The sequence below is a fragment of the Ambystoma mexicanum genome, chromosome 10, assembly GCF_040938575.1.
Source record: "Ambystoma mexicanum isolate Mex_15411 chromosome 10, UKY_AmexF1_1, whole genome shotgun sequence".
In the NCBI taxonomy this organism is placed as follows: Eukaryota; Metazoa; Chordata; class Amphibia; order Caudata; family Ambystomatidae; genus Ambystoma; species Ambystoma mexicanum.
Window position 1 is genome coordinate 1,077,231,826 of NC_090932.1, and position 14,056 is coordinate 1,077,245,881.

Genomic DNA, 14,056 nt, shown 5'->3' on the forward strand with positions numbered 1-14,056 from the left:
GGACACCTATTGGGTGGAAGTCGATGTGCACATGCGTGCCAGTGTCCGCTGGACAGTGGCGGAGTCCCCAAACTAATTAAAAGTGCACCACTTGCAAGTAGATATGTCTGGACAGCGCAGGGCCTGGGGGCACAGTGAGATGAGGTGCACATGTGCGCCACTGTCCGCAGGACAGGGGCAGAGTACCCAAAACTAATTAAAAGTGTGCCACACAGGAGCGGACATGTGTGGACAGGTCTTGTGTCCAGGGGCACAGTGAGATGAGGTGCACATGCACGCCACTGTCCACAGCACAGGGACAGAGTCCCCAAACTAATTAAAAGTGAGCTGCATGAGAGCGGACATGTCCAGACAGGCGCTGTGTCCGGGGGCACCTCTATTTTGTTTAGAGAGATCCCAGACAGTTGCGCAGTCTGCTGACTCATGATTGAGCTTTAAAAAAAACTTGCAGCAATGGGAGCATTGGGATTTTCTATACAATGTTCATGACGGGAGGAAGGGAGTGAGATGTCATCATAGCGTCTTTCATTTACATTCAGGGAATTTGATGGGGATGATTGGTTGGGACAAGGTGAACAGGTACAGGTTCAAGTAGGGCAGTGATAGCGAATATTTTACTTGACATAATTTTTCATAAATGTGAGCAACTGCATGAAATTATTATTCAGTTCATCCATTGTTGATGATAACTTCATCGGCTCATTCCATACATTTGGGGTTACAGGCGTTATATGCAAATCTTCAGGTTCGTTCAAATGGAATTGGGCTTGGTTTCCTCATCACCATTATGTACTGTTAAAAAGAGAAACATATTATAGTGACATTTGAACAAATTACACTACTTTTTAGTTTAGAAAAATGTATTCTATACCATTAGAGCTGTTTTCTTCAGTCATTTCGTATTTGGGGAAATATTCCTGTAACCATTCCAGTGTGCTTGCCGTTTCTCTTAAAAGAAAACAATAGTGCTATTTATATATATATATATATATATATATATATACATAACAAACGGTAATAATAGAGAAAGAAATACAGTGTACTTACTATTTTCTAAGAGCTTCTGCCGAAATAAGTGCCAGGTGTTTGTCAGTCTGTAAGCAAGGTTGAACTGTAGTGATACTGTGAGGTGTACTGTTAAGCTTTGTGCTTGGTGTATTCCATTATATTGTGCACTAAATGAAACCACAGTTGTAGTTTTTGAAGCACAGATTTCCTCTAAGTATTTATTTTTGGATGTAGTACATATGTCTATTGTTTCATTTATATGTCTTTGTCAGTTGCAGGATACAACATTGTAAGGTAACCCCTGTGCTTTTGGTCAGTGTGAATACTGTCCGAAGTCCGCGGACATTTGCGCAGTCCGTGGACTCTGCGGCTATAATGCTGGATGCTGGTGGGGCGGGGGGCTTGGTCAGTATGGAGTAAGGAACATGTAGAAAATTAAGGGTATCCTGGTAAAAACCCATGAAATTCAGTGAAAAAACATTGTTAAAGTGACATTATGGTTAAGTTGCACCAATAAAAACCCATGAAATTTAATGAAAAAACTTGGTTAAAGGGACGTTATGGTTAAGTTTCACTAATAAAAACCTATCAAATTCAGTGAAAAAATGTTGTTAAGGGGATGCTATGGTTTATGTTGCATGAATAAAAACCTTTCAAATTCAGTGAAAAAATGTTGTTAAAGGGACGTTATGGTTACAAATAAAATCGAAAAACCCCAGAAATTCACCAGTTATGGTAAAGTGAGCAACCATAACTCACGCCGCCACCGTGCACTGCTAAGACTAACACCCAGGACATCAAAGGTGACATCACAATTTTCATTGATGACATCACTGATTACATCACAAATCCGGACGGTTTTGTTCACTGACAGAAATCATTTTTAAATGGAAAAGGCGCTATATATCTAGACGTTAACCCTCTTGTATAGTATAGAAGTACTTCCCTTACTGGTGCACAGATATGGGGCAATAAGCAGGCCTTAAACACACAATTCCTGTGTGTACATGATGATGAACTGTAATGTTATTGACATTTTCTATTGAGGTTGTTTCTGTGTTCCTTACTTTGGTTTCCCCATATGTGCCTCTGATTTGGATGGATTGTGGGTCTTTATATGTATTGTTTGTACGAACACAAGTATGTAGTAAGTCTTGATTTATTAGCTATATATTCCATGCATAAAATTACTCAAAACTATGCAAGGATAGCTTTTTTTTACAAGCCAAAATTACCAGAATAAAAATATTGTACTTCTATAGTGTATGATGCATCCATTGCCTATGTGTATGTACGATTAGGTTCCTGCATTAACAGCAGCACTCCAATGTCATATTTTCTTTAGGTAAGTACATTCTTTAATACATTAAATAGTTTGTGATAGGTCTCCTGATCACCCCTTACATCTTGTAACGAACATTATAAACACAACCCCTTGTAAGGACTTTTCATCCAAATTAATTTCATAGGTGTTGTCATCAGTGAGGTCATCAATAAAAATTGTGATGTCATCTTTGATGTCCTGGGTGTTAGTCTTAGCAGTGCACAGTGGTGGTGCGAGTTCTGGTTGCTTACCTTACCATAACATGCAGATTTCTGGGTGTTTTCGATTTTGCTTGTAACCATAACGTCCCTTTAACACATTTTTTTCACTGAATTTGATAGGTTTTTATTAGTGCAACTTAACCATAATGTCCCTTTAAAAAAGTTTTGTTCACTGAAAAATATATATATATATATTTATTTGTATATAACCATACTTTACCTTTGCTTTGCTACACTCTACTAAAAATGTTCGCAATTTTAAACCACTATGCTCCCTTCTACCTTTTACTTTTACTCACCTGTGCCTCTTTCCCTTCAATGAAGAGTAACGAAGGAACTCCCACACTCCCTTTGTTTCCATGAATACCTACCTTTTGTCCTTATTCACTTCCCTTCATCTCTACAAGTACTTACCTTTTCTTATGGTGTTCCTCCCATCTACATTGACAACCTGTACTGTTAATAAGGCCATGTAAGAAAATAATACTGGTACATTTATAACACAAAACAATATATATGTTATTGTACACAATATTTGGTTACTTATTCCTTTATGTTGCTTCCTTGTGCTGGCAAATGTGTCTCCATCCAGCACGGTGTGCTTTTCCTCACAGGCTCTCATTCATGACTCTGACACTTTCATATCTCAATGTGCTTCAAATATACTGTATAGGTGACATGTACTCCCCCTCCATGTGCCCTTATGTGGAGCTTACCCAAGCATCTGTTTTCAGTTACTTAATCTGATACTATGCATATATTGCAGTAATATTGTCTGATATTGTGGGGGGACCCTTATGTACAGTGGGTGTTGCCTGCCTCTTGTTGCCATAAAGTGACAAAACCACAACAAGATATCATTCTGTTTCAACATATATTGTGCACAATGCCGTCTCTTTCCACATCTACAACGTTATCCCCATGTACTCCTTATTTACTTCTCTACACTTTTTACCTATATGTACACAGATCCACCTGAATCCATCTCCCATACCTCCTTTTAATCACTCACTCTCTAATTATGATAATACATATAGCCCTCTCCTTCTCTTATATCCCAGTTGTTATATCTGCTGTTATCCTTTTTTATACTGTTCCTAACTTCCCCGGTTCCCTTCAATGGGCAATAAGTGAGCGTGCTACTAGTCCACACTGTGCTTGGTAATTGTGCTAGATTCTCACTGTATCTATTTTCACTTTTGAGCTGATGAATGAAACTTATATTAAATACTAATTAATCTGTTATAAACAGGTCTCTATCTATCGAATGCATCAGTCGGTGATCCTCATCAAGAACTGTCCCTTCCTCCACTTCAATCCCTCTTCATTATCCCCATATAAAATCACTCTGTCTTCCGTCAATTTTGCAACTTATAGTTTGCTTGTAATCACTTGTCTTTCTTTCTCGTCTATGGGTACTTTTTAATCTAAATTAAGACTCTGTGGGTAATCTTGATAATCTTCCCTTTAGTCCTGCCAGCGATACTAACAGTATGTGCATTTCATATGGGAGTACTTCCAAGTCCAATAGCATGCCCCTTTTTTGTTTCTAGTTGTAAAATGCTGACATGAATGGTATGAAAAGTTCATGCTCTCCTAAAAGGGCTCCCCCTCATTACTGTCATGCCATCTATCCTGCGTATGTGCGTCAGTGGCTGTATGGTTGTGTTCCATTGTGCCATTGTTTCCTGTTGTTTGCATCAGTGCCTTTTGTGGTTGCACTCTTCTGTTGTGCAGGTTGTATTTGCGGTGAAGACATCTGATACTGTGTGTAATATTGGGCATAATATTCTGGTGTCTCTGCACTATATTGTGGAGGGTGTGTCATCCCCCCCTCTTGGATCTTGCCAATTTTGTTGCGTTCCCTCCCCTGCTCCTGCATGCTCGGGAAGTGTGTCCCAATTTTAAACGCTCTCTCTCTTCTACATGCTTCAGCAAGGCCCTTGCTTACTATATAATAACGTGCTGGCACACCCAAGAGCTCTTCCAGTTGTTGCAGCTATTGTGTGTATATTAACACACATGTATGAGGCACCTCCCTGTGCTATTTGTATTGTCCAGCAATATACCTAATTTCCAAAAGTGGTTTCTCTTCATTGATCAGACTGTCTCTCTTCCTATCTGTGTGACTGGCAAATGTACACTGTAGTGTGTCTTTCAAAGCATCCCACCTATTGCTGATAAAGGTGTAATTAAATGAGTTATCTAATGGGGCCAATCTAATTCATGTGTGTGCATTGAAAGGGAATGAACTCTAGTTTGGAAAATTGTGTACAAATATTGTTAGTGCATACATACATTTTTGACCAAAATGAACAGATCCAGATGTAAACCATTCATCAAATCAAAAGGGGCCCATACTTCATACAGCCCCATAATTACTCTTGAACAGAAATGCATTATTATTACATACAAATTAAAGGCACCCTAAGCACAACACCTTAATACAATGTGTGGCAAAGATCAAATAATGTATTCTCTTGTCATTGCCCTTTGTTGTTTGGAACCACCTAATCTCAGATTCCTTGAACTGATGCTGGTAATCAACCATAACCAAAGGTGATATCCACTGACAAAAAGCAACATTATTCTTCATATATTTCGTAAAAACGTTGATAAGGGAAGTCAATTTAATGAGTCATGGCTCAAGGGCAGGATTTAGATAGTGCTTTGGCTGGGCGCTGGCCCCACTTAAAGCCATGTGTTTGTGGTACATTTTCCAAAACATGTCATCACAACCCTTCTAAACTTCTTTTTTCTTCTACATCTACTAAATACCCTTTATAAACACATATACCTACAACAGCTTCTCTCTATCTTGTTACAATTCCATTATAGACTGCAACCCTTACCATACCTTACCTCTGTGTCACTGACCTGTCCACTCTACTTGTCCAAACCTGCCATTCTACTTCGCAACCTACAGCCCATCCCGTATATCCATTACCTTCCTTTTGTACACTTCCCCAAATCAATCCCTTCTCTATTGACACTTTTGTGTGCCCAGGATCACACTAAATAACAAAGAACAAAGGATCCATCATTCCTTGACCCACTATTTCCATCCTTCTCCTGTCTCTATATCTAAGTAATCAGCCATTACCTACCAGGCAAAGCAAAATGCATCTTCTGCACCTTACATTTCAACATCTCTCAATATAGCTCTTTACTCCAAGGTGCTTTACACGACACATATTTACATGCATTATTGTTATTATTACCCAATCTAAAATGCCACTCCCATTGAAAAACCTCTCCCTATGTGTCCCCATGTCCATCGGTGTGGCTCCTCAAAAAATGGGACTGGTCATAAAAACACAGACTGTCTATAAGTATGCCAGCATTCTCTGATTTTCTATTTCAAAGATACTTAAAAACAACTAAAATAAAACAAAGGACACAATAGTGTAAGTGGCTTCCACACTCGACTGACCTCATCCCAGCTCTACTAGCCTCTCTGAAACAATAGCTTATACTATAAATTGCTCCTAGTCAGCTCCTCCTCCCTTTTTGGGATCTCTCTACCAAATTGAACTTCGCACATCAAATACAAACAAGCACAAATGGAGGAGCTGTGAAATCACATTTCATATTGTAAATATAGACTACATTTATTGATTCAGCTACATGAAGATACGAGAATAAGAGTAAAAATGAACAGCTATGGAAAATTGTCAGAGGAGATAGCAGTTAATAGCGGTGTAAAGCAGGTGGGTGTGTTGGCCCTTGCACTCTTCAATCGGTATTTGGCTAATCTTGTGGATTACATGGAGAGTGCTAAGAATGTTCCCTCAAACATCGGGACAACTCACATAACTTGGTTGGCATATGACAATGATGTTCTTGTGTTTTATCACACTTATGTAGGCATGAGAAGAAGTGCTGTCAAGTTGTGTGAGTTTGCCAAGGATAACAACCTCCAACTCAACTGGGATACATCTAAATGTATTAGGATAGGTAGGAATAAAGACAGTAGGTTAGTTGATTAAGGTGGCATCTGATTGTTTACAGTGGACCACAGCCTATGTGTATCTTGGCCATGCAGTGTCGGATACTAATCGTGAACAAGCAGCAAAGGTCTATGTATTTGATGTTGGTGATTCATATATTTGCCTGTAAACCTACAGGGTACAGTCTGGAAGGAATCCATCTAGCTTATAAGCAGCATCTCACTACCATGTTAACATGTGGGTTGTAGATCAGCTGTTTAAATCATGATTCATGGTTGAAGAAATTAGAAGGTTTAATTTTATGATGGATTTTGGGCCTCCCGCAGTGAATCCTGGTAGAAGCTATTCGCCTAGAATTAGGCTTGACCTCTATAGCGAAAAAAGAAGGATGCTATATATTAAGATAATGTCGGGAGCGAAGTGCCAACTGTTAAGACTCCTGGGTGAAGCTATGACAGGAAAGTGTAACACCGGATTAAGGAAATTGAAAAATTGATGTGACATATTTTGACATGATTGGATGATCTCCGAAATGGGAATATGGGTACGTGGTGGCAGTGCAATAATTTAAAATAAGGGTTCTGGAGTCTGATTGGATGAAGTCACCGGAGCTCCTTGACAAGTTATTAAGAGTGTGTTTGATTGCATAGGTTTTTTATTTTATATGTATCTGGTAATCCACCTCTCTCTGGTACACTGTATAATAATAATGCTGTTGAGGCTGAATAATCTGACAACCCTTGAGGTATTTGGACCATGGTGTGGCTTGGTGGAGGAGAATTGCCTCTGCCACCTGTGTAATGGTGACATTGAAACTAAAAGACACATTGTATCTACATAATTGTGGTAACATTGTGGCATCTCCTTTTGGTTTGGTGCTTTAATGTGACATTCGTTGGTTTGCATATGTGAGGAGGGTGAGATGTAGTAGTCTATCCAGTGGGTTGGATGCAGGTATTGAATGTTAGTCTGGAATGTTGGTTCAGTACTGGCTGAGTGTTCCAAGGCATGGCAGATGGAGCAAGTGCTGGCTGGCGTGTTGACAGTTCAGTGGTTTTGTGTTTACGTAATTGTTATAGGCAAGTATTCAAGTGACTTACTGGAACTGTTAATAAAGCTGCTTTTGCACTGATCTTTGACTCCAGCGTGGTACTCCATTACATCAAACAGGTTGTATCACTTCGCTTGATACCGCTGTGCAATTTGAATGTTGCTTGGTTACATTCTTCTTGTTTTTCCTCCACCTAGCATCTGGATGACCTTCGTGTAGGGTGTGTGTTTAAGGTGTGCATACAGATAGTGACTACTCACCCTCCACCACCTTACTCCCTTTCTAGATGAATGACAAAAAGTATTCTCCTAGAATAGTGGTCGGTGTTAGACTGATCTGTGCGAATGTGCATTTATCGGGACACCCCAGGACCTTTTTAAGTTGCTGGTTGGGTTTCTACCAGCAGAGAATCATGAAGTGGCTCCATTTAATATTTTCCCTAAATACATACCATCTGTCCCCATTGGATGCGAGGGAGCAGAATTTGGCTGGATCAGCATATATCCTTCCGTTTGCCCTGGTGTGCCACTTTTGCTGGCCTGGTGCAGTTTGAGGAATAGCTGTCTGATTATGGAAGATACCAAGGCAAACCAATGAAAATCAGACCCCTCCTTTCCTGAGGAAAATGTCAACATGCTTTAGAACTGGATATCTGAATCACTGGACTGCTATTTACAATTGAGACATATCACCCTGCCAGAAAAAGGACAGAAGTGAGGTGATTTATTCACCAGCTAAGCCAATAAGATACACTACACGGAACGTGCCAGAACAGTAACTTGCCCAGATAAAGCAATGTTCCAAATCATCAAAGAAATGAGACTTCCCCTGTTTTGCAGGAGAACACCCCCACCCTCTCAGAAACTGTGCAATTATATCGCCAACCACTTCCAAAATAAAGTGAAAGAACCCAGCAAGCCACAGAGCATAGATTGATGGAAACAATTCCTTCTCAATTAAATCTCATTCACAACTAACACTCAACCAATTCAAGACAATTACAAAAGTCCACTTTTAAGTCTATTGAAAGAAAGTAACTAAGCAGGTCCTCCAGCAGACCTGTGTCCCCGGACCTTTAAAAAATCCTCCCCTTCAAAGAAACCCCATCACTCTAATTTTATAAATGATGAACTCTTGGCTGGAAACAGGGATTGCAAGGAGATCCTTCAAGAAGGCCAGTGTTAAATCACTCTTCAAAAATATAAAAGGAAACCTAGACGACTCCGTGGATGACATGCACTTCCTTTTCAAAATAACCAGCAACAATGACACTAACACTGCCCTCGGCAGCTATCTCACGCAAGTGAGCAAATGGATGATAACTAAAACCTAAAATTCAACCTGGATTAAAGCAGTTCCCCCACCTTGCCCTGTGGCAATGAAAACCTTCCCAAAGACCTCAAAAGTAATCAAAAACCTTGGAATCCTTATGGACAATGGACTTACCCAAGAGCCAGAAATCAACAACTTAGCAAAGAAATGCTACTAACATCTTCACTCAGGCATATGGATAATGCCATGCCTCACCTTCCTGCACAAGACGTTTGCCATCATATCTCTGCTTTTATCAAGAACGTACTTTGGCGATGATGTATATCTTGGCATGCCAGATTACCACACTGAGAAACTTCATTGCATCTTTACCACAGCCGCAAAGCTATTACTCAGACTCGTCAGGAGGGAATGGATAACACCAGCCCAGAGACCTAACCACTGGCTCCCAATCTAAAAAAATGATTACCCTGCATCACCAACAGGGCCCTCTAGGGCAGTGGTGCCAAATACATCCAAAGAAAGATCACCCAATACGAATCAAAAAGTGCACTAAAATCCCACAACAATGTTGTTGTTTATTTATTTCTAGTGCGCCTTCACCAAGGCGCTTTACAAAACCTAATGAGTTGGTACATAGAAGAAATGATGACAGTTAATAATGGAAGAGACAGAGAAGATAGAGAAAAAATGAAGTCATTAAAAAAAAACAATAACAATGATGGTCTGTAACACAGTCAAAGTGAGGGTCCAGCAAAATAAGCCCAAAGTCCCAGGACAAAAACAAGCCACGCCCCAACTAATATAACAGCGGGTGGAAGCACATCTTAAAACACTAAAAAACAAACCAGCTACACAAAAACCTGGGCTGGTCAATGTCTAAACCGTGCACACGGAGCGGATAGTGCACAAATGCAGGAAAAGGCTGCCAGCTTGAAGCCACAACCAACATGCAGGAGACATCAACAAGACAGCAGCAGCCACCCAGAGATGAACGTAGAAACTCACCTAAATACAGGGATCATGTCACTTCCGGTCTACACGTATCAACACAAGAGAAAAGCACTCTTGTATTTCCTCTCTACTCTCCACTAACCAAACCCACTCTTTCTCTTTTTGATCCACCAGAGTACCCGGGAAACCATGGGGTGCACGAAATAAATCCTAATAACATGACAAGATTCTGTGAGGCTGTGGTTATTGATTTGATATCAACATTGTTTGAGTGAGTGATGGTTGTGGTAGGTGGCAAGTGGCTATTTTGTAGACATGCACCCTGTTGCAAGTTATGTAGCTTCCTGGCTGGGTGTTTGGTTTCATGAAGGGTAGAAAATACGTGATGAGCCTGATTTCGAGAATGAACATCTGATGAAGTGTTAAAAGAGCAAAATAATGTCAATGGCCTGAAGTGGGTGTCACCGTTGTCTGTGACCTATCTCTCCATCTCTCCTTGGTGTTCTTTCAGGTGTACCATAGTGTGTTACTCCTATTAATTCTGGTCGCATCCTCAAACCAATAATGCAGTTCTTTTTTAACTTTAAATCCCTGTTGGTTGGTGGAAGAAATGGGGTTGTGGTGAGATTTGCATGTTTTCTAGAATGTTCATGTAGGGCTAGTAGATCTCTGGGGATTACTTGTAATGACAAAGATCTCTCGCTGGCCTAGTAATACCGTTGCTATACTTTTGCCTTGGCTGCATTTGAGGAGAACATCAAAAAAGTGTTCAGGGCACGTTGTGCATAACACTTCCCTTGATTTAGGTTTCTATTTTGCATAGCATAGCTATACTTCATTTTTGTTTTACAATCTTTTGAGGTACACCTTTTGTTAGTGGAATTGTTCACTGCTACAGAGGTTTCGATTTTAAATGAACTGAATGGACATTTTGGCAAGCATATTGCCTGTCACTGTAATTCTGATGTATTCGTTCAGAGGCACATTATATCTGATAGTATATTATTTTATACTGCGACTCCATTTGGCCTATTATGTGACCCAATAGTACCGATGGGTTTATTATCCGGCACTGTAATTCTAAGGCACCTATTATCTGACATCGTGATTCTGATGGCTCTGCATTTCGGATGCCCATAATATTCAGCAGAGTAACCCCCGATGATAACATTATTTGACACCTCTCCCCCCGGCCCCCGTCCCCTGCGCCCCACTGCCACACTACAGAGTCTCTCAAGGCTCTGTTCTTGGTCTTCTACTTTTCTCTCTTGATACTATTCCTCTATCAGATCTTATCGTTTCCTAAAATCTATCTTGCCATTTCTACATCGATAATACCCAAATCTTTGTGTCCTTCTCCTCTTTCTCTGACTCCCCTCATTCAGCTGTTTCTTGCTGCCTCTCGGCTATCCAATCATGGATGGCCTCGCATTGTCTTCACCTCAATTCTGCAAAAACTGAGATTCTTTTATTTCCTCCAACTCGATCCACCCTGCTTCCTTCTCCCCCTCTGTTATTTCCCCTGACTCGAATTGCCTTCACGCCCGCTCTGTCCTTCTCTTTTCACATATCTATCAAAGCTCTAGTTTGTTGTTTTTATATTCATCACCCTTGGACCCTTTCTATCCTCTGCTGCCACCAAACCTGTTACTGTTACTTTCATCTGTTTCTCACATTGAACATTGCTCTGCATAGTTCCTATCTTACATCTCTATGCTCCATTTGTAGCCCCTAATCATATTTACCCCTCCCACACATACACTGTACCCTGTCTTGGCACTGCACGCCTATACAGACTCAGATCAAGAACTGCTGACTTCACAAACCCCCTGCACCTCTCAAACCCTGGGGGCCTCATCACTATCTCAAGACCTACTTCCCCTACCTGCCCCCTGTCTGCTACTTCCGGGTATTCCGTGCTACCCACTAGCCCATAACCCGACCCCCGCTAACAGTCTCTCTCGAGTGTGCTCTTATCAATGTGCAATCTCTCGCTGCACATGCAGTGGAAATGACCTGACCTATCCTGGAACTGAACCAGGACATCCTCGCCATCACTGAGTCCTGGTTCCATGACGCCCCTGGCCCCCTGTTCACCCTTGCATTGCACCTGATTTTACCATCCACCTTTCTGACTGTCATGGCATCAGAGGTGGAGTTGCACTCATTGCCAAATCCTCCTTGAATATCAGAATCTGCCCACTTCCCTCCACCACTAGGTATGAAATGTTACTACTGATGCTGACAACTGACCCTCAAACCACAATGAATTGGCTCCTAATCTATAGGCAACACAATGGACCTAGCCTTCCTGATCTAGACATCCCACTGCTCATTGCGACACTCCTGAAACCACTTACTAAATGAATTATCTTAGGAGACCCCAACCTTGGCTTTAAGGATGCCACTGATACCAAAGCTACTGCACTTGCTTCCGCACTCTGCAATATGAGTTTCTCCCAACTTATCTCTGCACCCATCTGCGCTAAATGTCATACCCTCGACTGGCTATTCACTGCTCATGCTAACATTAACATCTCGCCCATTGATCCAGCCTCTTGGTCACACCATTTTCTAATTAACGTTAACCTCTCACTTCCGAAGCCCCATAAAACCCCTACACATCCACTTAGCCCTATTTATGTCCGTAACACACGCAACCTGAAGCACAAGGATTTTAAACCATCCCTCCTTACGTCATTCAACACAAATGTTACATCTCATCTACTATCGCACAGGAAATTGTTAGTCACTACCTCTCTGACCTACTCCAAGCTCTGGACCAGATTGCACCCTTAAAATACAAAGTCTCCAAACCCAAGAAAGCAAAAAACACCTGGTTTTCAGAGGAGCTGATTCTGCTTCGCAGAGATAAAAGAGCCCTTGAAAATGTGTGTGAAAAACACCCCTCGACAACCTACTCCCAGATACTCGCTACAGCAGGTTCACACTACAAGAAAGCTGTGGTGACCTGCCAATCCAACAGTTAGAACAACAGAAATTCCAATACCAGCTCCATTATTAAAGAACTATTTGCAACCCTTAGAGAGCTTTAAACTCCCATCCCTCCTATTGCTGGTACACACAGTGATAACATTTGGTGCACCATAATCCAAAATGCCCTCACTCAAAAATTGGACTCTCTTCTTACTAAAATTAGTACTAAAAAAACCCTAATATTCTGCAGAGCACCCTTGCTCGACCTACTAGACCCCCCTAGTAGGATTCCCACCACTAATAGCCCCCTCTTCACCTTCTTTCAAGTTACCCAGGAATTAGTAGCAGACAACATCGTGACACTTAAACCTTTAATTGCAAAGGGGACGCATGCCCTGCCCACATAGTTAAACTCTGCGTGCCCTCACTCACTCCAATCACCACGGATTTTGCCAATGCCTCCTTCTCTTCTACCTCTGTGCTCTCTTCCATTACAACAGCTTGGGTCTCACCACTACTAATAAAAGCCTACCTTGACCCCACCACCCCCACCAACTACTGCCCCATCACTTCTGTCCCTTTCCTTCTCAAAATACTCGACCGCCTAGCCTGCATCAAGTCCAGCAATTTTTGGAGACCAACCATCTACTCGACAAAAGGCAATCTGGGTTCCGTCCCAAACATAGCACGGAAACAGCCCTATTGGACCTAAAAATCCGAATGGATGCCATTCATGACTCTGGCAAACTATCGATCCTGCTCCTGTTAGACCTCTCATCGGCCTTTGACCTGGTCGATCATAACCTCCTTTGCCAACACCTCCTCTAACACATTCATTTGTCAGAGGAAGCCACCCTTTGGATCAACTAATTCCGCAGTGGTCGTATTACTTGAGTCTTCATAGGAGATTCAGCGGCAGATGCTATTGCCGCTCCACTTGGGGTCCCTCAGGGCTCCTGCCTCTCTCATACCCTCTATAACACCTACACTAAACCCTTTTTGATCTCCTTGCTACCAAAAATATCATCTACAACAATTTTGCTGATGATATGCAAATCCTTTTCCCCCTCTCGGGCGACCATAATTCAGACTCCATAACTATTAATGAGGTCTACAGCACAATTCAGAACTGGATGGCCATGCATAGTCTATGTCTCAATGATGAGAGAATTGAGCTCCTCACCATAGGCACCCTGCACCGCCTTAAACATTTGGACACCTCCTTCTCATCCTTTAGTATTGATGGCACACCCATCCCTGTTCTGAAGAATATAAAAACACTAGGAGTAGACCTGGAAGCTGAACTCTCTATGCCCAGGCATATTAATGCCCTAGCCTC